This window comes from Notolepis coatsorum (assembly GCF_963971535.1).
Source record: "Notolepis coatsorum genome assembly, chromosome: 18".
In the NCBI taxonomy this organism is placed as follows: Eukaryota; Metazoa; Chordata; class Actinopteri; order Aulopiformes; family Paralepididae; genus Notolepis; species Notolepis coatsorum.
In genome coordinates this window covers 52,276,499-52,304,035 of record NC_140182.1, presented here as the reverse complement: position 1 = coordinate 52,304,035, position 27,537 = coordinate 52,276,499, and the positions used below count along the sequence as shown (strand labels likewise).

The window sequence follows — 27,537 nt, the reverse complement described above, 5'->3', positions numbered from 1 at the left end:
CCTCAGTCACCTTTTCTAAATGTTGACTAATCCTAAATGACAGCAAATCTAATCTAAACCGTTACTGGCTAGTGTTAAATATATATTGTGTTATAATGCAGTTGAATACGTTCTGAAATCTGCAGCATAACCCAAAGTAAATTAAAAAAGACATCAGCGGTATATATGGCCCATTGATTGATTGATTGATTGAAAACTTGATTAACAGATTGCAGAATGGTATACAATACAGTACGGCTCAATACAAACAATTGTTAAAGGGGAACTATCTTATAAATGGCCTTTTTGAGTGTTTAGCATTGTTTCCTAGCTATGTGAACTTATATTAATATGATCTATGTCTCAAAATTCTCATATTGGCGCATTCTTCCAATTCTCCTCTCACAATATTCACCCTCACTGAACTGAGTCATTTGAAAATGTGCCCTATATGTGATGTCATAAAGACACCGCTGCATGTTAATGTTCAGGCGAACACGACGCTGCGCAGTGGTTTAGGAGCCCAGGCTCAAAACAGCTCGAGATCTTGAGGTAGAAAAATGCTGTTTTTGAGGACTTGATTAGAAATACAAAACAATGAATAAAAAAAAATATATATATTACAGAGGTGTTCCATAGACTCACAGGAATTGTGTAAAAGTGCCCAAATAGTGAAAGAAATAGTAAAATAGTTCCCCTTTAAGGGGATGCAGACCAAAAAAAGACTTCCGTCTTGTTTACATCAGGGTCCCCCATTTTCAATTGGCCACCCATCGCCATCGGCCACCCTGCTTTCTAAATATCGGCATCAGCCATTGAAAACCCATATCAGTCGACCACTAAGCAAGTGAAAACCTAGCGGTCATCAACCAGCTAGCTAATATAGCTAACATTAGTGACATTTAGCAATTTTGTGTCTTATTAGTTATTACTAAATTGTTGTATTTTATCAAATGCAGATTTCTTTTTATCATTATATCAGCAATCGACTGCCCTGCTCTCTAAATATCTGCATGGAAAACTGCATTGGAAAACTCGGTCACTACTACCCAGATAACTATATTAGACACTGCAATCTGTCCCCCTGCTCCCCCCACCCCCCTCGATGGCGAGCTGCTAGGGCTGGACTTCTGGACTTGAACTTTGTGTTGCACTGTATCCATGTCCCCAACCACCGCACTTTCACAGTCTTATTGTTGTCTCACTGTTCTGTCCTGTCTTGCACTTTACTTAAAATTATTTATTTACTGTTGTATTGTTCTTAATTGTGAAAAAAGTATGCACTGTAATGTCAAATCACGTTCCATTTTGTACCTGTATAAAATGGCGAATAAAGTAATCTGAATCTGAATCTGAATCTGCAAGACATGGAAAGAAAATTGGGAGGATGTGCACACCTTTTCCATTGGATGTGAGAAAAGATGCTGACACTGCTCTCCATTCAACAGTTACTTTGGAGATCCTCTCTCATCCATGGATGGAGTAATGTTCTCTCCTCCATGGAGATAGGGTAATGATCTCTCCTCCATGGAGACAGGGTAATGGTCTCTCCTCCATGGAGATAGGGTAATGATCTCTCCTCCATGGAGACGGGGTAATGGTCTCTCCTCCATGGAGATAGGGTAATGCTCTCTCCTCCATGGAGATAGGGTAATGATCTCTCCTCCATGGAGACGGGGTAATGGTCTCTCCTCCATGGAGATAGGGTAATGGTCTCTCCTCCATGGAGATAGGGTAATGGTCTCTCCTCCATGGAGATAGGGTAATGCTCTCTCCTCCATGGAGATAGGATAATGCTCTCTCCTCCTTGTAACAGCATTTTGAGTTGCTGAGCCTGTATTGTGCAGAGAGCAGACAACCTTACCAGCATCTACCCACACATTGGGACAACAGTGTAGCCCAGGGACACTAAAGATGGAGCTCTGGGAGCTTGGGGATAAGTAAGAAGAAAGGGTTGGGAGGTAGGGGGACTGCTGGTTTTGAGGGTTGGCTGGCAAACTAGTGTATTTAGCATTAGAACCACACTGACTTATTTTATTCACAGTAAAATAAGTGACTAAACTCCAACCCACACAACAAAGCAAAAAAAAAAAAAAAATTGGGGATCAAATCTTTGTATTTTCCCTTTTTCTTTTACATGAAATATATATATACAATAATAACACTAACAATAACAATAATGACAGTAGAATCACAAAAATAATAAATACAGAACCTAAAAATAAAAAAAATTATATTACCAGACACCACAAAAGACATTTCCTCTGCCACTCCCGCCCCCCACCCCAGGACCCCCAGACCCCCCAGGACCAACACTGCGATCCCGCTCAGCCGAACTAACAAACAAATTTAAACAAAGTACAATACCAAGCAGGATATTGTATTCACTTATATGTCACATTATAACCAATATAGCTAAACTCCTAAACTACTTTGAGGTGAAACAGCTTAAAACTCAACGTCTACTTAACCTAGCCCAAACACAGAGCTCTGGTGGCCAGAAAAGAAAGAACCAAGGCTATTCCAGGTTTGGAAATCCTGCACCAAGAAATTGGAGTGGAAATGGGAAATTAGACATGGTCAAACCCAAGTGATTAAAGAAGAAACCAAGATGACACAAAGTCTCACGGACGCATTCAACATTTGGAGCAGGTTGACGGGTAGAGGACGAAGGAGTTGAAGCAGCTAGGTCTAGGATAAATGCTTTGATAGGGAAAGCAGGACTTGAGGTTTATCAGTGTCCCAGAGGGAACTAGTCCCACTGCTAGATGGAGGGAACTAGTCCCACTTCTAGATGGATGGAACTAGTCCCAATGCTAGATGGATTGAAACTAGTCCCACTGCTAGATGGATGAAACTAATCCCACTCCTAGATGGATGAAACTAATCCCACTGCTAGATGGAGGAAGTGGAGGGAATTTATCCCACTGCTAGATGGAGGAAGTGGAGGGAACTAATCCCACTGCTAGATGGAGGAAGTGGAGGGAACTAATCCCACTACTAGACAGAGGGAGTGGTTGTTTTTACATTTCAAATTAATAAATCCTATTAACGTTCAACGGCCCTCATATGGGCCGTCACGCCCGTGCACGGGACGTGCTCACGTCGCAGCACTTTGCTCTCATCTGTCGGCTCCGGACTGCATTTTTCGCTGATCATCCAATACAATGTTTGAAAGTTGAATTTGCCGCCTTTCGATCATCACCACACTCAACCTATTGCGTGATTCGGGTCTCGAGTTACAAGACGAAATATCCAGCGAGCGTCATTTGACAAGCCGTTCCGACCAGTGACCACGTCCGGTTGTAAACGGTCCTGAACTGACCAGTCACCGCTGATGGCGAAAATGATTGACCACCGTTGTATCCAAGGAGCGTCTGCTCCGAAAGCTATCCCAGACAAGCGCTGATTGCAACGAGAAGGGGGCAGAAGAAGACCAACAAGTTCTTAGTTTTGACTCACGCGTCTGAATGAATGCAAGTGGACGGCCATTTTGGATAATCATGCTAAATTATTGCCGTACACACATTAAAAAAACCTTTGTTAAACACTCATTTTCCATGGGATTTTTATAAAGTTTGGACCTGTACTACCGGTACATAAGACTTCAGGCTATGGAACCGTTATGTTTTCCAGCTCCTATACTGCTCAGCTGGAACCCAAAAACAGGAATCTGGCAACAAGTCAACACAAAAGTAAGGAGCAAATATTTTATTTATTATTTATTTCTCTTTATTGTGTAAGAAACTTCAGAATGTTACCTTTCAAAAGACACCAGACTCATGCATGTGCTATAAGTATAATGTATAATAAATCGCAAATTACTTTGGGTATGCAATCGTCAGGTGTTTTATGCTAAATGTGAGGTAAGCTTGCCTTAAGGGGTTAATGTACAGGTATTGACTCTATTTGGATATTGTATATTTATCTATTCTGTTGCGTCTTTATCTGAATTAACATAATAATAATAAACATAACATAAGCATGTGCTCAAACATGACCAAAGTATATGCACAAGTTAAACTTTTAATTTAAATTGTATATTGATGTGCATGTGAGTATGGTTGTGCACGTGGGAATGCATGTGTATGCGAGTGCCTTTCTTCCATGGACTGATGTGTGTAAGTGCTTACAATTAACACATTCATTGTGTGTTGTATTTGCTATTATGGGAGATACCAATAGGAAACTATCATTAGGGACTGGGCTGTGCTTTGTAACATACTGGCTTGCATTACAGACGAGTCCAAGAACGAGTGATGTGTTTTCAGCAGGGGTGTAAAAAGTACCCAGAAATTATACTTAAGTGAAAGTATGTGTACTGTCTCATACTCAAGTAAAAGTCAAGAGTATCTGGCTAAAAACACACTTGAGAAAAAGTCAAAAAGTTTCTACTTTTAAATGTACTTAAGTACTAAAAAGTAAAAGTAAAAAAATAAATGTCTGACTGTCTATTCTTCTGATAGCAGGTCAAAGATCCCTGCTTTCTAGTCTTGCACAAGGACCAATCAGCATGGGTATGGGCGGGTTCATTTTACATTGATGGGGATTTGATTGGCTGTTTTTAAATAAAGTGTGGCCGCAGGATTAATAACGTTAACGTTAGTTCGGCCAGGGAAACAAATATACTAATTAAAATGGTTGGACCTGCGAGATTTGTACTTTGTAAGGAGTAAAAAGTATGTTTTTTCCCCTCTGAAATGTAATGGAGTAAAAGTACAAGTATACAAACCTAATAATACTTGAGTAAAGTACAAATCCCCCAAAACAGTACTGAAGTATTGTAACGAAGTACAATTACTCAAGTACTTTACACCCCTGGTTTTCAGTTCACCTCATATCAATAATGTGTTTTTTTTTATCTATTTACATTAGAATGAGTTTGGTAGTGGAATGAATTAATTTTTTTCTAATTCTAATGAAATATTCCTTCTTACAGCCCTAAAGGGAACTGCTTTGAAGTTGGTGGCAGAAATCAAAGTTAGTGCTTGACTTAAATTTGTTGTGGAAAAAGAGTTGGTGAATGTGAGAGAGGAGAGAGTGAACATTGTCCAGGACCATGGCCCTCTGCTTTGCATATAAGCAGGTGTGGTACTGTAGATGTCTATCACTGACCAGGACCAAGCCCCTTTCTGCTTGGCATATAAACAGGTGTGGTAGCTGTCTATCACTGACCACGACCCATTGCTTTGCATATAAACAGATGTGGTAGCCTCTTAAACTCCCTACCAAAGCTTTCACACAGGAAGAAACTAGGGACAATATAATAACTAGAGACTGTGTGGACTTTCCATCCTCGCGATAGAAAAGGACGTTGTATCTACTCTGGATTATCAAGACATTATTTCAGAATTTGCTGCAAGGAAAGCCAGGAGGAAAATTCTCACATAATTCTCTGCTGTTTGTGAGTAACATCTGAGTGATTATTGTTATGATTGTCAATTCTTTGAAGTGGGTAGTAGGCCTATATAGGCTACGTCACTGGGGTTTTCCCATTGTGTTCCCCGCCCCTGGCTCTTATTATTTAGCCTATATTTGGGTTTTGGGAATGTGTTGTGAGATGCGTTATGGGGGGGATTTTCTTTTGTGTGATGTTGTAATAATAATAACAATAATAATAATAATAATAATAATAATAATAATAATAATAATAATAATAATAATAATAATAATAATAAACTTTATTTGTATAGCACCTTTCATACAGAAACTGCAGCTCAAAGTGCTTCACAACAGAAAAAAGATAGGCATAAAATGAGCACATAAAGTGCAGACATATAAAAGCACAGTTTTTTATATTAGGATCTAACATCCCAACAGGCCACCTTGTTTATGGTTTGATTCCGTTTTAAATAGACAATAATAAAAAGAGTAAGATAAAATAGACAGAGTAAAATAGTGCAATAGTGCAGTGCAGTGCAATAAAATTGTAGAATAGAATAGATTAAAAAGAAAAAATATTTTACAGTGCAATAAAATTGTTCTGGATTACTGTTCAACAGTTCAAAGTCGTCTTTACCTTCTCTGTTTGGTATCCACAGTTTAAAACATGACAGTCTTCCCTCCTGTTTTATACCCACTTTGACCCTTTGAACCTCCCACCCAAGGCAAACCTCCCTCTCAGGGTGCAGTTCCCTCTCTCAGGGTGCAGTTCTAGGCCTGGGTCCTACACAGTTTTAAAGCCTGACAGACAGTCTCTTGTTTGATACCCACACAGTTTAATACCTGACAATTTTGAACCTGTAATAAAAAGCAATAGACAGAGTAAAATAATACAGTGCAATAATAGAATAGAATAGATAGTACAATTATGCAATAGAATGGACAGAGTAAAATAGTGCTACAGTACAATCAACAGCGGGTGTATTAGAAGGCTATGGTGAAGAGGTACGTTTTTAGCTTATTTTTGAAAATATTAAGAGATCTAGCTTCCCTAATGTCCATAGGTAGTGTGTTCCATAACTTTGGTGCATAGTTTGCAAAGGCTGCATCCCCAATTTTCCTTAGACTGTGGCTTGGAACCTTCAATAGACCAGTAGTAGATGATTGCAATGTTCTAGGAGGCACATAGTTGACTAGAGAATTTGCAATGTAGCTTGGTCCTGTTCCATTTAGTGCTTTGTATATAAGGAGCCTTGAAATCAATTCTAAATGTTACCGGAAGCCAGTGTAGGTTAGCTAATACAGGACTGACGTGGTCTCTCCTCTTGGTTCTAGTTAGTAGCCTAGCTGCCGAGTTTTGAATGAGTTGGAGTCGTTCTGTGTTTTTTTTGGGAGGCCAGTGAGGAGTGCATTACAGTAGTCATGCTGCAAGTCGGCTTGAGATAAAGGCATGGATCAGTTTTTCAGCGTCTTTTTGATTTATAAACGGCCGTACCTTAGCTATGTTTCTAAGGTGGAAAAATTATGTTTTTGTCACCTTGTTGATGTGTGATTTAAAGCTTAGGTCTGAGTATATTATAACACCAAGACTTGTAACTTCGGGTTTGATCCAAGGAGTAAGTTGCCCCATATTGCTCTGTAACGTTTCTCTTTTTGTTATAGGACCGACTAGTAGGATTTCAGTTATAAACAAGCATTACTATAAAAACTCATATCATGTCAAGGCTTCATTATAATAATCAAACGTGTTATGTGTAAAATGTGTTTATATTTCTTACTGATTGGAGACGACAACCTGATTTAATATTTTTAGGAAATTTAAGGCAAAAATAAGTATTAATGATTTTTTTTAAATCGCTGGCCTCGCATTTCTCCCAGACGGCTCTGGCCACAATGGTTTGAAAACAATGTGCTTCATATCCTGCCTTGGTCCATGTAGGTTGTGTATAAATTGGCATGATGTTGAGCGTCACACAAGGTGTGTCCACTCTCAAAGGAAGCGGGGAGAAAAGCAAATGCCTGATTCAAGCAGCCTGCTCTCAGGCTGTTTCCATAGTGACCGAGAGAGAGAGATCCGCATGCATAGCAGCCATGCGTGACAGTGTGCTAGAGTGGACCTTTTGAAGCCGTGTTAAAACTATCGATCCAACTCACCAAGAGCCTTCACACAATCTCTACATCTGTGCAACACAAAGCTGCAAACCAAGTGGACAAGCTCCATTCATGGAGTTTCTAGCTCTTCTCTTTGTTGAGTAAGAAAACACTGTCACACTTTTCTCCCAGAACTGGATTTGTCCTGAGTTGAAAATAGTGCTCGGTGTTGTGGTGTGTGAGAGAAGACACTGCTCTATGTCCCTGTAACATGGTGTTTCTCACAGGCATTACTTTACATGTGATACAGAATTGACAGTACATTGCTAACATACACCAGGTAATTAGTTTTGGGGGTTTACAAATTAAACCAAAGCCATGGTTAACTGTCAGAGTAGATTGCAGGGCAGCAAGATGGAGAATAGTGAGTTAGCCTTTGGCACTGAGCAGAGAATGAGTTCCTTCCACTGCTCCTGTCTGTTTACATTGTTTACTGCTGAACTGTATAGCCTAGTTCCCGAGATGTGTTGTGATGGTCTGCAGTTTAACCCTCCACAGATCTATACACCTGTATATATTTATATAGGTATATGCTATACCTACTCCTAATAGTTATAAGAGTGAAACTCGGAGAATGTTTGGCCAGTTAGATGTCTAATGTTTGGCCAGTTAGACGTCTAATGTTTGGCCAGTTAGACATCTAATGTTTGGCCAGTTAGACATCTAATGTTTGGCCAGTTAGACATCTAATGTTTGGCCAGTTAGACGTCTAATGTTTGGCCAGTTAAACGTCTAATGTTTGGCCAGTTAGACGTCTAATGTTTGGCCAGTTAAACGTCTAATGTTTGGCCAGTTAGACGTCTAATGTCTGGCCAGGTGAGGATGCTATGATCTAGACCAGATTAGCACTGGCCCTGCCGGTTCAGCCAGAAATCTCCTTCTCCCTCCATTTTCTCCATCATTCCTTCATCCCTGCTCTTAATGATATAGAGTTGGAAATTGATGAAGTGACACATGAACTCATCCACCATCTACTGTGACTGAACAAACACTTTAGTTTCTCTGATAAACAGTAGTATTATTACAATGAATTGTTTTTAAAGGAACACAACAACATTATGGGAAATGCGCTTATAGTCTTCTCCAGAGTCAGACAAGAAGATAGATACCAATTTCCTAAGCTAGGCTAGCTTGCAGCCAAATAGCTTTTTTACTGCATGCACATAGAGGAAATTGGTATCTATCTTCTTAGATAGTATTTCTCATAATGTTGGTGTGTTCCTTTAATTAAGAATGGACATGCATGAGTTCATGTGTAATTCTGAGTAAATAGGACAAAGAGAATAAATATAATAAACACAAAACATGAAAGATATCTATCCACATACACTACAACAAATACATAAACAATAGACATAAACATAGGAAAATGTGGCAGATATTCAGAAACCTTTTCAGTACACGTTAGTGTTGTAAAAATGCTTTGGATTTTTCAATACATATGCATTCTGGATATTTTAAAAGGTTTCAATACTCATTGTCCACAATATGGATACCTCTCACTCTCTCTTCCCTCTTGCCCACATAGCCCCGCCTCCTCCTCTCACTCGACACACAGTGCTGTCTTCTCTTCTCTTGTCACTTGTCTCATTTGCTCTGGTTGAATATAATAATTTCCGGGTTTTGTCATGATGTAATGTTAGCTTGTTAAAGCTATCTGACGTCAATTTCACCTTGATCCTACAATGATTTCATATCGATCCAGCTGATCAGCGTGTGTGGTGTTCAAAACGAATGCTGTTACTGTCTATCAAAGCATCAAAAAACTACCCCCCCCCCCTTTCATGCACTCATGATGAAACATAATACCTATTATATACATTTGATTTGGAAATAGTAGCATGTCCAGGCAAGAAACGCCAACGCTTATAGCAGAATTCGCGTAGCGCCCTATAACTCAGCTTTTCAGGAATTAGCCAGGATCACTCCTAAACTATACAATATTCACCGCGGGATAACGCGCAAACGTATACATGAGAAAATTATCTCTTTTTTGCATGTTCGGCGGGAGAAAGTCACTGTCAAATGACCATAGTATTGTCTCCATAGCTATAATATAGAATATAGATATAGCTCTCCAAATATAGTGACACACAGTGAAAGTAGGCTATGGAAACCTGGCGCGTTAGCTACAAGGATAAGGGTAATGGCGCGGCTGGGTGGCGCAGCGGACATTGCACTCGTCACCAAGGCAAGAGACACCGGGTTCGAATCCGGCTGTCGGCGTTGCCTCCGGCTTGGGCCGGCCGTCATACTAACTCAATTGGCAGTTAGCCGGTGGAAGTCGATGGGTGGTAATCTGGACGTTGTGGACAGCGACTCCTACAGGTCGGTTGGGGGACGCCTGCACAGCAGAGACAGGAAATGGCGGGGGTAGTGTGAGCCTCCCATACGTTACACCTCGCCAATGAGAGTCCTCGCTGGCAGGTGAAAAGATGTGACAGGCTGCCTCCTCGTGTATCGGAGGGGACACGTGATGCAAGGCTTCTATCCTCCCTACAACCGGCCAGTGGGGGGCATATGCGAGCAACGTTGAAGACAGGGGAGGGGAGAATTGGCACAGTGAAATTGGGATGGGAGAAAAAATAGAAAAATAGGAGAAAAAGTGGATAAAAAAAAAAGGATAAGGGTAAACACTTTCAGAGCCCAAGCTTAACCTTGATTTACCGGTTGAATGCCCACCATCCACTTCAATGTTAGCGTTAATAACGCCTAATCTATGTTTTAAATTATGGCTATGTGTCTAATCTGCCCGTCGCTTATCAATGACTCGTTTTCCAGTCAACATTGTCGAAGCGGATTGTTTTTTTATCGGTTCATTTTCGTTTTATAGCATTTTGAAAAGCCCTCGTTTTCAAGGAAAATAAAAAAGATTCCATGATAAAAGACGTTTACTGGAATATTCTAGAATACACAAAAACATTGTCATTTGTCGGCCTATTTATGAATCGTTTTCAAATAAACGCTAGATTATGGATAGTATATGTGTACGTATGCACGCTGGGGCTAAAAATGATCTGATTATCTGAGTTCCTCATCAGCGATCGTGCACACACACACACACACATAGGGGACACGTTGATATCTCAGCGAATACAACTCTGATTATCCCAAGACTGGTAAAATAGATTCCTTACCTCAGATCAGATGTTCTCCAAAAAGATCATTCCAATTCCTGATCGCCATTCCAAAAATCGATCACTAGTACTGTCTACTAGTGGCTCATGGGTAGAGCAGGACGTCCAATGATCGAAGGGTTGGTGGTTCGAATCCCGCTCAAGCCCATGTCCATCCCACTGCCGTTGTGTCCTTGGGCAAGACACTTAACCCACTTGCCTCGTATGAATGTGTATGCATGTGAATGAATGTTGGTGGTGGTCGGAGGGGCCTTAGGCGATGATTATTCGCCACGCTTCCGTGAGTCTGCCTCAGGGCAGCTCTGACTGCAATTGTAGCTTACCACCACCGGTATGACTGTGTATGAACGAATAATGGACTCTGTAAGCGCTCTGGGGTCACTGGGGTGTCACGAAGAGCGCTATATAAATCCAATCCATTATTATTATTATTATTATTACTATCGATTGGCTACTGTGAATATATATTCCAGGCTGATTCCCGTCCCGCGATGACTTCCATGTTGAGCAGACAGCTTGCCAGCTCAGGGAGCCAGCTGGCTCCGCCTCTACATATCGACTGATCCCAGGTCAGTCTAAGCGACTGACGTGCAGTTACTCAGGGATAGAGGATAGGGGGTGCTTTTTTCCATTCTGAGCTGCTGAAGGAGCTGCTGTACCAACGGGAGACTCGGTTGATGAAATATGAAATCAGATCGCTAATAAAAAAATAAAACGCTAATACACGTCGTGGGCATTCAGGCATTGGGCTGATAAAACGTCATATGACGTGATGGGCACTGAAAGTGTTAAGGATCGGGCAAAAATCTTTTTTCGTTTTTGACAATTCCATACCCAAAGTAATTTGCGAAATCTTTCTTTTGTGATCACATTTTTTTTTTTATTTCTTTTATTTTACATGAAACAAGACAACACAATACAGTAATAACAACAATAAACAGGACTTCAGGGCCCCATTCCTCGTACGTGGTTCAACTAAGTCGATCAAGATGTCATTATCCAGATTCAGTTAACGAGATGATTGAAGCCGGGATTTTCCTGTTCCTCGAAGGTGGATTCAGTCTCGTTAACTCAAGCCAGACTTGCGACTCAGGCTAAATGCGCGCGGCCGCTTCAGGTGAAAAGCCAGCACGTATCGATGGCAGAGATCCTGATTCTCTAACGGCATTGATTGATTAATTGATTTAAAACTTTATTGACAGATTGCAATACGGCTCAATCGCCTCGCCGACAAGTTAAATGCGTTATCTATAGGCAAATTTTAAGTCCCTCATTACCTCAATCAATCAGATTATATTTCTTTAAACTTGCCTGCTGGATTGAATAATCAAATGAGATCTTGCTAGCGAAAATAATTAGTTAAACTGTTATACAGAATTACGATACGGCTCTCTTACCCATTGATCGATGTATAGTCGATCTTTAACTTATCTCCAATGTGGTCTAACGGGTTGTTGTTTTGACTATCACGCAGACGACCGGGGTTCGAGACCCTAGTCTTTTCCTTCTTTTTGCAATATAGGAATAATTCAATTTGGTGCACGTTGAGAGCTATATAAAGAATGACATCCTCAATGCATGTAGATTTATAATATTTTAACTTAAAACCAGGCTACTTTGGCGTATAATCATTAATATTATATTCAAAAAAATTATATTGGAAACACGGGGATTTGAACCCCGGTCGCTGGGTTGGCAGGCTTGAGCACTACCGCTGCACCACTGTGCCAGATGGGATAAATCCATTGTTTATACATTAATGAACGAGAGACCCGTGTTTAGAATATTCTTTGTTTTGAATGAAGTTTATCTCTTTATCCTCATTCATTAATGTGACGTCAACGGCTCATTCAATTTCTCAAATCCGTCAAACAGCGCATCTCATCAGACATCTTAATCCCAGTTACAATTAAAATAACCACATAATGTGTACATCGCACGAGCGAGCGCCACGGTATATATAACGTGCATTATTTAGGACAAAGTGAATTTAGTATCAGCATTTTGGGTCTATTTTACATTTCAAAAGCCCCCTCTGGAAGAATGGAGCACAAAAACGTAATTCAGAATGGTATAATGCAGATCGTAGACTGTGGGAATAATTTCAGGAAACGGGCTGTCACTTCTTTGCGGGGGCGTGGCGATGGTTCAGGCTAACTTGAACTTAAACTCTGCTTTCGACCAGGCTCAAACTTTTGGATCTGTTGTCATGGTGATTTGGAAAATCCAGGTACGGGGAACCGGAAAGTCCGGCTAACTCAGTTATCCAGTTAAAGTTATCCGGCTAACTCAGTTATCCAGGTACGAGGAACGGGGCCCAGAGGACATAGTAACAACAACAATAACGACAACGGAAATAACAAACCATAAAACAAAACATAATTTGTGATTTATTATACTTTATTCTTATAGCACATGCATGAGTCTGGTCTCTTTTGAAAGGTAACATTCTGAAGTTTCTTACACAATAAAGATAAATCACTTTGAATGCTAATGTAATAGAGAAACAGAGGTTTGAACACACTAAAAAAGAATTTTGCTCCTTACTTTTGTGTTGACTTGTTGCCAGATGCCTGTTTTTGGGTTCCAGCTGAGAGGTAGGAGCTGGAAAACATAACGGTTCCATAGCCTGAAGTCTTAGTCATACAGGTCCAAAATTTATAAAAATCCCACGTAAACTTTGTGTTTTACAAAGGTTTTTGTAATGTGTGTACCGCAATAATTCACCGTGATTATCCAAAATTGCCATCCACTTCCATTCATTCAGACGCGCGAGTCAAAACAAAGAGCTTGTTTGTCTTCTTCTGCCCCCTTCTAGTTGCAATCAGCGCTCGTCTGGGATAGCTTTCGGAGCAGACACTCCTTGGCTACAACGGTGGTCAATCATTTTCGCCATCAGCGGTGACTGGTCAGTTCAGGACTGTTTACAACCGGACGTGGTCACTCGTCGGAGTGGGTCGTCAAATGATGCTCGCCGGATATTTCGTCTTGTAACTCGAGACCCGAAGCGCGCAATAGGTTGAGTGTGGAAGGCGGCAAATTCAAGTTTCCAACAATGTATTGGTTGCATGGCAAAAAATGCAGTCCGGAGCCGGCAGACAAGGGCAAAGTGCCGCGACATGCGTGCGTCCCGTGCACAGGCGTGGCATACTATACGGTACACCGAACGTTAAGAGGTTAATACGGCAACCACCGGTAACCACTTGGCAGGGGTAGACCGTCCTAAGGGCTACATCTGTATATCAAGCAGAGAACAGAGCAATTTAACAACCCTCATGAATAAAGTTTGGAAACCTATTTCAGAACGTGCTGCCTATTGAGTAACAATGACGAAGGGAAACAGAGGGGATTTTAAAGGGAATACTGCGGGAAATTGGGCGAATGGTGAGCCGCCCCAGAACCCTGTTGATGGAGCCGAATCATGTATTGAATGCATTGGTTCGGTTGGGCTGAATAGGCAGAACGGTGGGAATAGGGGGCAAACTTATTCTGTGATATATTAATAAAAAAGCATGTTTTTGATTGCCAAAGAAAAAAACTTCTCATGTCACTTGAAAAAAGCAAAGCATTTATTTACCAAACTCAAAAATGCTTCCACTGTGTGATTGGCTCTTGACAAGTGTGTACAGTATCTTCACTAAGCCACCTGCCACGGCCATACCCGAGGGGCTGTACGCTAAGCTTTTTCACTAGGGGCACACTTGCCCCTAAATGAGAAATTTAGGGGCAAAGAATATTTTTTAGGGGCAAATTTTTAAATAACTATTTTACCATTATAGTAGGGCTGGGCGATATGGCCTCTAAATGATATCGCGATATTTTGACATTTCCTCTAAAGCACTTAAAAATGCTTGATTTAACCCTTTGATGCATACAGTCACGCCAATATGATGATTATAATAAGTCCCTGCAACATATGTTTGCATTATTAAACCATGAAGATGCTTTAAAAAATAATTTAATGAAAATGTAAGAGTAGTCTACTGACACACTAATAAAAAAAATTATTTACATCTAAGACAATTTATATAAAAACTCTTGGGTGCCTTTTACACAGTACTGTGTTTTCTATCCACTTTAGCCAAACACACACACACATATATATATATATATATATATATATATATATATATATATATATATATATATATATATATATATATATATATATATATATATATATACACACACACTACTGTGAGAAAATAATAATCACACAGACTTAATGATTTTAGAATATTTCAGATAATGAAATTAAATGTTTATATCATCAACTATCCAGTTAGTATTTATACTGTGTGTAACATTTGGCTACTTTAAATCATTGAATGTAGAGAGAGAGCGAGAGAGAGAGAGAGAGAGAGAGAGAGAGAGAGAGAGAGAGAGAGAGAGAGAGAGAGAGAGAGAGAGAGAGAGAGAGAGAGAGAGAGAGAGAGAGAGAGAGAGAGAGAGAGAGCGAGAGGGGGCGAGAACGAACAAGAGAGCCAGCCCCCCCCTTCGGGTTTTGTTCTAGGTTCGCGTTTTGATCGTCTAAGCTGCCGTAGGTGATGACGTCACACTCGAATGTAAACAGGAAGAGATGGAGATGGAGACACACGGAGATGGAAATTCAATGATATACAGAAATGAATAACCAATAAATATGAAGTTATGTTTAAACTTCTGTTGTCAAGCGTTGTCAATATAACCCACCCCTTTCCTCACGAATGGAACGTTTGACCGTTTTCCAGGGTTAGCAGAGATCGCTAGTTAGCTTAGCATAATCCTAATGGATACCTTGGTTAGCAGAGATCGCTAGTTAGCTTAGCATAATCCTAATGGATACCTTGGTTAGCAGCTACCGTTAGCTCATTGCTTGTGTCAATTAAATTGCATGTTATTAAAGGTCCGCGCTGGTCTGTCTAATGAAATTACAACCGCAACATTATATTGCACTGTACAGCCCTGGTTGTAGGCTAATGTTTTACTACAATTTGTATGGATTAATTTAGGAGTGAAATGCGATTGAAGGGTTGAAATCACCACTCGCAAGCTTGCCCCCAGATATTATTTTAAACTCGCACGGACCAAATTAGGGGGCAATTTGCGATCATATCATCGCAGTGTACAGGCCCTAGTCGGGTTATCTCGCCATGCGTTGAGCGCCAAAACCCGAGTATACTCGGGTTTTGATCTTTTGATATTTTCCTTTGATCCCCGTTCTATATGGTCAGCCGGTCTATGATTCTAGGTGTCTATGATTCATTTACCTACGTTGGAATTGCAATGACGATCGAATCTCACCAGGTGGCAGTATCGCCTACCTTTGAACTGGAATGGCTTGGTGTGGATACACTTTTTCCTTTTTTTTGTGCAATGGCTCCTCCTCCTGCCTGGACAGAGAGACAGCAATCGCCTCAAGATTTTGTTGCCTAAAGCCTATTTACCATATAAACGAGTATAGACATATACACGGGTAATCGCGATGGCGATGCGATCACTTGGAATTATTCTTTTTGGAATACCTTCTGGCTAAGGTAAGGTATATTCTATGTCTATTTTACGGAACCTGAAACATGTTTTTGTAACGATCACAGTTTTTCTTTTTTATATATATTTTTTTTATTATTTTTTAAACAAACACATAAACATAAACATAACAACATAAAATTAGATATACAAGCATTAATTAACAGTGCACATCCAATGAAATTACCATTTAAATAAATGTAATATACAAGGTATACACCTAATACTTGCTATCTAATACCCTATACACATATGCTCTCGCTCGCTCCCCCCCCCCGGGCCCCCCCCTTGGATAATCCATCCATCATCATTCGCTCCTAACCAGGCACTACCATTCAAATGCTAGTTTTTATTCTCTCCACCACTTCTAACCACCTTGTAATTTTGGATTCACTGAGACCCAAAATTCTTGCTGTAGATATTTCTAGATAAATCACTTCGAGATATGTAAGAATCCAGACCTTCCGGCAAATTTTTTCCGGTTGAAACCATCGTGATGCTATCAGCTTTTTAGCCACTGTGATACCAGATAAAACCAATCTCTTTAGCTGTATAGGGACTGCAAACTCGAAAACATCATTCAACAGTAATACAGCGGGGTGTACAGGTATATTCAGAGTTAAGAGATTTGATAATTGCTGGGTCACTTCTTTCCAGAATATCTTAACTGGTGGGCAATCCCAGTACATGTGCATAAATGTACCCTCATCCCCATTTGTACATAAGGAGCATCTGGAGTCTTGTTTAAGACCCATTCTGTTCAGTCTTATAGGAGTCAGGTATGTCCTATGAATATAGTTAAGATTGATTTGTTGATGGTCCGGGTTACGTGACGCAAGTCGAACATTTGCCCAGGCTTCTTGCCAATCAAAATTTATTTCCAGGTCTGGTATATCCCTCCTCCAGACTGAGTCTAGGTGGAGGATTTCATACGAGGACGTTAGTAATTGATGATAAAAATCTGATACAAAACCTCTCGATGTCTCTCTTTCATAGAAGAATTTGTGGTATCTGTGGTGTTCAATTGGTATCCTTAATGGGACACCATGAGCCTTCAAACATAACAATAACTGTGCGTAAAAATTATATGTGGAACTGGTGAGATTACATTTTTTGTGTATTTCCTCATAACTACAAAAACCCTGTTTGTTGAAAACCCTGTGTGTATGCCCTGCTTTTCCCATCTAGGGAATCTTATAGGTCGTTTTCCAATCAGGAGTGCATTGTTATTGAATAAGGGAGTATGAATTTTTGGAATACCTTCTGGCTAAGGTAAGCTATATTCTATGTCTATTTTACCGAACCTGAAACATGTTTTTGTAACGATCACAGTTTTGTAGGGGTGTAACGGTACATGTATTCGTCCAGCGAATTTACGGTACGGCCGTCACGGTGCGGTACGTGCAGCCATACGAAGAATCCGCCTCACAGCGCAAACAGACTAGTCGCACATGCAGGCACTCGCGAGGTCCATGCGAGAACAGCGCGCGTGGTCGGTCACACCGAGGCACATTTACATTGGAACAGCTGCAGGGTCATTACAATTTTACAGTTTTCTTTCGTTTTCTTGTTCGCCCAATAATGTTAACCAAATGAAACCAATGGAAAGAAACACACCAACAAACACACCAACATTCTCCCCCACCGGAGTAGGGTAAATCTGCAGCCCCATACATTGCCGGACTCACAGGCACAGCTGATCAAATAAAAAAAATAAACATACTTTTCCTATAGAAAATTATTCTATTTAATAATAATAATAATAATAATAATAATAATAATAATAATAATAATAATAATAATAATAATAATAATAATAATAATAATAATAATAATAATAATAATAATAATAATTATTATTATTATTATTATTATTATTATTATTATCATAAATATAATATATACATTTAAAAAGATTAAAAAAAATAATAATAATAAATTATATTAATAATAATTATTATAAATATTTTTTTTCTGTTGTACCGAACCGTGACCCCAATACCGAGGTACGTACCGAACCGTGGCTTCTGTGTACCGTTACATCCCTACAGTTTTGTGTTTTACCGGACGTAAAACATGCTCGACAAACACGATCACAGTTTCTAGTTGAAATCCTACAAAGAATTTACAATACCAAGCCGTTCGAGAATGCCGAATAAGTACGTAAATCGAGTTACGAAGGGAATCCTTGATAAGTTTTACGTATGTCCGTTCGAGAATGAGGACCATTGTTGTTAAATTTCAAGTCCAAACGATGGATAGATAACAGGCCAATTAAATTTGCCACTCTCTTAACCGCGTGATTTTTTTCCGTAGCCGTAGTTTGCGAAGACGCTCTCTGATTGGCTAGCCCGTGTACAGCGAAGACCCTCTCTGATTGGTTTAGCTCCGACGGGCTCTGGGGGATAGAAATGTCCGCCTTGTACAGTACAATTGTTCGCACATTACAGGGTTATAGTTAGGGTTAGGAATGTGCGAACAATCTTGTGTGTACAAGGTGGACATTTCGATCCCAGAGCCCGTCGGAGCTAAATGAATCAGAGAGGGTCTTCGCTGTACACAGGCTAGCCAATCAGAGAGCGTCTTCGCAAATTACGGCTACGGAAAAAAATCACGCCTCTTAATGCTCTTATGCTGAGGGCACATTTTGCATAAAACGCCTGACGATTGCATACCCAAAGTAATTTGCTATTTATTACTTGAACCACTTATAGCACAAGCATGAGTCTGGTCTCTTTTGAAAGGAAACATTATGAACTTTCTTCCACAACAGGAGAAGAATCACTAGTGCTAATGTAATAGAGTTAGAGGTTTGAACACACTGAAATAAAGGTTTTGCTTACTCACGTTTTGTTTACTTGTTGCCAGATGCCTGTTTTTGAGTTCCAGCTGAGAGAGGTAGGAGCTGGAAAACATAATGGTTCCATAGCCTGAAGTCTTTACAGATGTTTTTGTAATCCTTGTATTTGTAATAATTCTCCAACAACTTCTTTGTCTTCTTCTCTCTCTTTACCGTAGGAATCGGCCCTCATGTAAGATACCATTAGCTCCAGAATCTCATTGGCTATAAAAACGGTCAATCAAATGAATAATCGACTTTTTTTTTATTGTTAAGAAAATGAAGAAAACGTTAAGAAATGAATGCGCTGCATGACAGATAGGAGACGCGCAACGTCATTGAGCTGAAGAATGTGTAGTAATGAACAACAACAACAACGCGACCATCGGTTGCGAAAACAGTGATTGGCACTCTGAGCATTTCAAGCCCCGGTTGGAAATACTTCGGATTTTGATTAACTTGTGGAACCTCGGGCGGTCGGGTGGCATAGCGAAGATTGCGCTCGTCACCAATGCAAGAGGCTGCGGTCTCGAATCCCGGAGTCAGCATTGCCTGCGGCTTGGGCCGATCGTCATACTAACTCGTTTGGCTGAGTTAGCGGGAGGGAAGTCGTGGGTGGTAATCTGGCGTTGTGGACAGCGACGCCTACAGGTCAGGTCTGGGCGCCTGCTCAGCGAAAGGCAGGAAATGGTGAAGGCAGCGTGACCTCCCATGCGTTACACTTCACCAATGAGTCCTTGCTGCCAGGTGAAAAGAGAGCCGCTGGCTGTCTCCGCATGTGTCGGAGGAAGCATGTGGTAGACTTCAGGGTTCCCTTGTACCGACCAGTAGGGGGAACATGCGCACAACGGCCAGGTAGGGGAGGGGGGGAATTGGCATTACGACTAAATTGGGATGGGGAGAAAAGCATAGAAAATCAGGCGGAGAAAAAATATTGTGGAACCTCGAGACAGTTTTATGCAAGCTATGTAAACTATAGCTGGCCTAACTATTTTTATGCTAACGCTATTTTGGGAGTTCTAGCATCAAGAATGTAAGTAGCCAACTTTTCAGTTCTTAGCACTTTATTGTAAATCATCCCTCAGGGTAAAACGTTATTGAATAGAGAAAGAAGCTGTCCCTAATGGTTTGATTACTATTTCCCATTTCATGCCAAGGAAAAGATATCAATTCATGTTTATCACACCTTGTTCAGAGGCGCGTTGCTGTATATATGAATGTCCGTTCTAAATGCCGTAAACTATCATTAATTTGATCTCCGAGAGACAGCCCCTTCTCAATCTAGCACAAATTCCACCTCACGCACTGAGAGAGAGAGGGTGTGTGTGTGTGTTTGAGGCTATGCTAAATTACAGGTAATCTCTCAGTGTTGTGCGTGGGCTGAACAAACAACATCCGGCCGTTTGCGCAAGTTATATTTTGGGAAGGAGTGAACTTGGGAGTTTTGAATAAAATTCTGCACGCAAAAAAAAGTTCTCCACGTGCGTTCCGTTAGTTGTTAACTCATTGATTGACTAGTTTTTGGCTGCCATGCTTTCGCCACCAAAAACGAGTACCGGTATACTAGTTTTTTTATTCTTTTTTAATTATTATTATACTACAGTCAGCCGGACCTTCTTGTGTGATCCTGGTAGCTCTGAGTGAATTGGAATTGAAATGATGATCGAATCCCGATAGGTGGCAGTATCGCCTACCTTTTGAACTGGGCTAGTTTACTGTGGGGGGGGGGGTTGCTCACTCACTGCTGGCCATATTAGTAGCCACTAGCCTCGGAACTCTCTATATGAATTGAAAATGGGGGACCCTGATGGAAACAAGACAAACGTCTTTCTCAGGTCTGCATCCCCTTAACAATTGTATGTATTGAGCCGTACTGTATTGTACCCATTCTGCAATCTGTTAAATAAAGTTTTCATTCATTCATTCATTCAACTGCCTATGCAATGGCGAGCGAACTATTGGAGATTATAATGAAGAGGACAAAACGATCACACTTATGGATGATAAGGTGCGTTTTCACCAGACTACATTGGACTTAGCACTTCTGGTAAATCATAAAAATACTATAGTCAAACCGGCCAAGCATATAACATTATCTGTCGCCGACAACAGAGTTGAGAGCACCCCAGACTAGAGCCAACTATATCGTTTGGCAATGGCGATAGAGAGCGAACTATTGGAGATTATTATGAAGAGGACAAACGATGATGATCCATCCATAACATAAGGTGCGTTTTCACCAGACTATGTTGGATTCTAGTATTTTCAAACAGGCTGTTTGAATGTAAAGTTAACGTTACATTCCCCCCCCCCCCCCCCCCCCCCCCCATGGTGGCTTTGTGAATAGAATCATTCTACTATGGTCATGTTTACCTTTGACCTGGAAATAATATAGGTCAGGCAAGCAACCCGCACGAAATGCGCATGCTGCACAGAAAACACGTCATATCCAGGAAATGAAACTGGATTATTTTGAAACGGGACAGGTTTTAGCCTGGGATTGCGCAGGAACGAAGGTATGTAGAAATAAACGGTTTGTTCCCTGTTGGAGTATAAATATTACCTTTCAAATGAGCTATACTATTGTCTCCATAGCTATAATATAGAATATACGATGGGTCAGCAAGACATCGTGAAAATGGTCAAAAACGCTGGCACCAGAGAGTACAGATGGAAAAACAGCGTGGCAGTCAATGAGTTAACGTACCATTGCATTCGTTCGATACACAGCGCATACTAAACCAAAGGTCCAGTACTGAAACAGTTCGGTACGGATACGTGTACCGTTAGACACCTAGTAATTATTATTTACATATTATTCTGTGAATTTCTCCAAACGTCTCTTGGTAGAGCCTGGGGTGTGGCCAGCAGTAGCAACCCGTCCTGCTGTCCCTACTCAACTCCAACCTACACATCAGACCAAAACTAAATATGTAAACAAACTTAACAAAGTACTTTACCGTACAGGGCTTTTTTGCTTAACACATTGACCGCCAGCAGCAGGGGGCGCTGATCCCCCTTCAGCGCCAGGTCTTTATTCAATGGATATACGGTAGTTTTAGACTGCGACATTTGCGAGTGCTTAAAATATATCTTATATTATTGTTACACTCCCAGACCAGCCCAAGTCTGGGAGAGTCAACACCACAGACACAGTGTGAACAATGGGTCGCACTGTCCCAGACAAGGAACAGACAGTAGGAATGATGTGAACAATGGTCTCATACCACCCTCTAGTGGTCAACCGCAGATGGTGCAGCCCAGCACAGTAACCATGTTGTTGACTAATGTATTGAATATAATTAATAGTATGATTAATGTGGTGTCATGGTGTGTTTCCCTCCCCTTGTTTGATGTGGGTCCCCTGTCTGGTTATGTTTTGGTTTATGCTCTTGTGTCCTTGTGGTTGATGTATTGTTTTAGACTGGCTTGCCAGCTGTGGTCAATTGGTAATTAGTCTTGCTATTTAAGTGTGGGTTGTCCTCACCTGGTTGTGGAGTCATTCCTCCTTGTTACCTGTTCCTGTGATGTCTTTGTCAAAACGTCGTCCTTGCCCTGTAGTTGTGTTCTGTCTAAAGTAAGTGTATATTCGTTTTCTGTTTTATTGCTCTTTTATTCCGTGTGTTCAGTCCATCTTCTGGTTAGGTTTTGTTTTGTATTTAGAGCCAGCACGGCTGTGCCTATTGTTTGTGCTTGTATGTACATTTGTCACGTTGCTAAGTAAAGGCTCTTTAAATCGTGACCGTCATCTCCTGCCTCATATCCCTGCTCACTCTCGTCCTGCTGCCTTGGGTTCTACCTCCACCTTACCTCGTCGTAACAATTATAGCTATGGGTCTAATACACCCGTCGATTGTCAGTGAGTTGCTTCCAGTCAGGCCTAACAAAATAAATAGTTTGGTTCCTATTGGTTGTCAGTTAAGGCCATGGGTAGGTAGGGAATTTATTAAATTTTTTATTTTTATTCTTTTTTCACAGCAACTATGGATAGGGAATTGCTTTATTTAATTAAAATGTTCACAACAACATGGATGCATGTACTCTGCCAGCATGTTTAATATCCATAATACTAAAGGTTTGACTAAGATTTTTATGAAACTTTATTGTAAAAAATAAATAAAATAAAAACCTTTATTTTTTTAACTCATAAAAAACCATTTATTTTGATAAGCCCCAGCATGCACAAAACAGATTGTTTTTTCATCCGTACATTTCCGTTTTATACCGTTTTGAATACGAGTATTGGGTGATTCTGAGTCATTCCAGGAAAAGACGAGAAAAAGGCATTTTAGTGTAATCCAGTCATCACTAGGGCTGACCTTCGAAGCTTTTTTTGGCAATCGAAGCTTCGGGCCGAGCTTCGATTTTAATTCGAAGCTTTGAGAAAAAGAAAAAAAATATGAATTATAATTTCTTTTAATTTTTAATTTTAATTTGTATCTTATGTTGTGGGACTTGTACAGCACTTTGGTAAACTTTGTTGTTTTTAAATGTGCTCTATAAATAAAGTGGATTGGATTAATTAATTAATTAAGTAGCCCCTTTCGTGACTGTGACGCAGCCAACAAGGTTTCACTCGGCTGTGCTGCCTGGGTGCAGTGGGGCTGCTCTCACAGCCAACGACATGACATTACATAATTATGTTGCAACCTTCATCTATCAAACAAACAATTATATTATATTTAATTTATAATTTATAATTATATCAGACAATGCACCTACAAAAGCAGATGATTACAATTAAATTAGCCAACTTGGTAACACATTAGTCATAGCAGCATAGGCATAGCCTTATTAATGTTTTGTGTGGCGTCGCCGTCGTGTACAACGATACTTACGTTTTTTAGGTGATTTGACAAAGTTGTTGTAGAGTGGTGATATGCCATTTTCTTCTGGCATATCTGGCACTTGGCTTTTTGGGCATTGTCTTTGCATATTTTAAAGTGTAACCACACGTCTGATGACTTCTTCGTCGACATGTCTGCTGCACATGTCCTTGTTGTTTTCAACACAGATAATCTCCACATGCTTGTTGTAGAGAGGTGGAGTCGAGGCGCCGCTTACTTTCGTTTCATTGGAATGGAGGCGGGAAGGCGCAGCTTACTTTCGTTTCATTGGAATGGAGGCGCAAGATTTGAGAAAAAAAAAAGACAAAAAGAAAAAAAAATTAACTTCGATTTTTTTTTATGTTCGAAGCTCGTGCCATCGAACGAAGCTTCGAAGCTTCGAAGTATTTAAGACAGCCCTAGTCATCACGTTGTAATTTTTCGGCTGATTATCTAATCATCCTGAAATCAACGCTAGCTTATCATTATTATACCTTCTCGTGCATACATGAAATGGCCCTGGTAGCGCGGCTCAGAAAACACACCAGCCCATTTCCAATGGAGTGCAATAGCTCCGCAAGGCAGTAGAGGGCGGTGTTGACCGTCTGCCAGCTCAGACAGGGTCTGAAGGGTCTGCAATAAATCAAGCGACAAATGGCACGATTTCTAACTAAATACATTGAAGCTCGATTTGCTGGAGTTTATTGAGATGAGACAGAACGCTCTAGAAATATATTCATATTCATCACAGTATAAAACGGAAATTTATGTATGAAATAATTATCTGTTTTGTGCATGTTGACTGGAAGCAACCCATTGACGATCACTGTGTTATTTAGATATATTGCTATTATATATAATTTTTTTTTATCCACTTTTTCTCCTTTTCTATTTTTCTCCCATCCCAATTTCGTATCGCCAATTCTCCCCTTCAATTCTCCCCTCCCCTGTCTTGAACGTTGCTAGACTATGCCTCCCACTGGTCGGCTGTAGTGAGGATAGAAGCCTTGCATCACGCGTCCCCTCCGGTACACGAGGCAGCCTGTCGCGAAGTAACGCGTGGGACGCCGTGGGAGGCTCACGCTGCCCCCGATACTTCCTGTCTCTGCTGTACAGGCTTCACCCAACCGACCTGTAGGAGTCGCTGTCCACAACGTCCAATCCCCACCCATCGACTTTCCACCCGCTACCTCTGCCAATTGAGATAGTATGACTTGCCCAAGCCGCAGGCAACGCTGACTCGGGGAGTCGAGACCGGGACCGCCACCCAGTCGCCCCCTATTGCTATTATATTTGATATATTTTAAGCACTCGCAAATAAGTCCTATACATTGGATAAAGCACTGGCGCTGAAGGGCCATCAGCGCCCTCTGCTGTTGGCGCCAGAAGTGTTTGTTAATATGTTCTGTAATATGTTCCGTCTGTAAAAGAGGAGGATCCGCTGCGACAAATAATATAGTTCTTGTCAATCGTGGATTTCCTTGTAGTTTATTCATGCAAAAGTAGTAAAAATTAACAGAGCAGGTAACAACAGAGTATACTCTCGAGTCCGGAGCTGCTAAGCTTCGTGCCCCAAAGACTGGTGGATCCAGTTAGCTCAACTTAGCTGTCAACCATTCGGCCTAAAAGCCAGTGTGCATATACTTTATACAGTTTGTTGGTTCTTCTGACTCCCCCATCGTCTTCTGATAGCCACAGAATGTTCTTTGTTTCTATTGAAACTCGACAGCTCATCCAGCTATCGTGGTTTTAAATTTCTTTAAGACAGTAGATATATTGCAGAATGATTTGCACACGTAACACAGCAGATTGTGGCTGTGTTTCTCATGTGCAGGCACAGAGACATAGGTCTGGTATTAATCTAGTCCTTGAGTCAACCTGTTTGTGACAGGCCTTTAGACATTATTGCCTTTCGGTGTTGTTCTGCTGTTTTATAATTATTTTACAATATGTTCCGTCTGTTAATATGTACTGTTAATATTTTCTGTCTGCTAATATGTTCTGTCTGTTAATATGTTCTGTATGTTAACATAATGAATATGTTATAAATGGTTTTGAATTTCACCTATTCAAATTATGAAGATATTGAGTGTAGTGGGGCTTGGGACATTATGTAATTTACAGATAATGACCATTACCATGCTCCAGGTGACAATAGCTTCCATGTGATGGTAGACTGTTCTAATAGCCTACTGTTTTACATAATGTGCTATAAGCCAACATAGCAATGAAATAATAAAGTCCATGTAGGCTACTTTCTTTCTTTAAAGCTAAGATGAGCAGGTTATCAATCAATTACGCTTTTCACACTCCTTGTCCTTGGTCATATTTACACTGTCGGTTACAGCATGTTTAAATTATATTTACACTGTCGGTTACAGCAGGTTTAAATCATATTTACACTGTCGGTTACAGCATGTTTAAATTATATTTACACTGTCGGTTACAGCATGTTTAAATCATATTTACACTGTCGGTTACAGCATGTTTAAATTATATTTACACTGTCGGTTACAGCAGGTTTAAATCATATTTACACTGTCGGTTACAGCAGGTTTAAATCATATTTACACTGTAGGTTACAGCAGGTTTAAATTATATTTACACTGTCGGTTACAGCAGGTTTAAATCATATTTACACTGTCGGTTACAGCATGTTTAAATCATATTTACACTGTCGGTTACAGCATGTTTAAATCATATTTACACTGTCGGTTACAGCATGTTTAAATTATATTTACACTGTCGGTTACAGCAGGTTTAAATCATATTTACACTGTCGGTTACAGCAGGTTTAAATCATATTTACACTGTAGGTTACAGCAGGTTTAAATTATATTTACACTGTCGGTTACAGCAGGTTTAAATCATATTTACACTGTCGGTTACAGCATGTTTAAATCATATTTACACTGTCGGTTACAGCATGTTTAAATCATATTTACACTGTCGGTTACAGCATGTTTAAATCATATTTACACTGTCGGTTACAGCAGGTTTAAATCATATTTACACTGTAGGTTACAGCAGGTTTAAATCATATTTACACTGTCGGTTACAGCAGGTTTAAATCATTTACACTGTAGTGTAGGTTACAGTAGCTTTAAATCATATTTACACTGTAGTGTAGGTTACAGTAGCTTTAAATCATATTTACACTGTAGCCATTGGGACTGGGAGCATAATTTAAAAAAGGTACTCTTCCCCAAAAATCGTAATAACTAATGAATGTCAAAGTTATTGACACAACCGCTTGGATGAGAACGAGCAATAATATATTTACCGTTTGGCGCCGATGCTTCACTCCGACTAGAAAAGCTCAGCCTCCCTTCCTCGGTGCTACGCGTTATTCCTGCATCGTCATTTCCCAGGTTTCACATAAGCAGGTCGGTTGTACAACAGTATGTATAAGTATATGTCCGCATCATCGTCCCCGAGAACACAAATCCGAAGCCACCGACGGGCATGATGCTGAGTCCTCCAGACCGCATGAGGAGAAACGGGTAGTCGGACGTGTGATACCAGCGACGACAACCTGTCTGTTCTGCAGCCTGCAGCCTGCGTCAAGAGAGCAGCATAATCTTCGCGACTTCCGGTCAGCATCTTTCAAAATAAAAGTTCCCAAATCACAGTCAATCAGATCTTGAAGCGTCTTGAAGAACAAAAACGAAGGTTATCCTATAACCCTAGTTATACGAGTACTAGCGAGCGCTCT

At 40.4% G+C, this 27,537-nt stretch overlaps 1 protein-coding gene across 1 annotated transcript in view; it reads right to left on the bottom strand.

Annotated features, from left to right (window-relative positions):
* gramd2ab (GRAM domain containing 2Ab) overlaps nucleotides 1–27,294 on the bottom strand; it is a 164,273-nt gene extending 136,979 nt beyond the window's left edge. The window contains exon 1 of the mRNA XM_084334767.1: nucleotides 27,106–27,294. The gene's annotated coding sequence lies outside the window, so the exon portion shown is untranslated. The remainder of the gene's footprint in view (nucleotides 1–27,105) is intronic.
* Nucleotides 27,295–27,537: the final 243 nt, after the last annotated feature.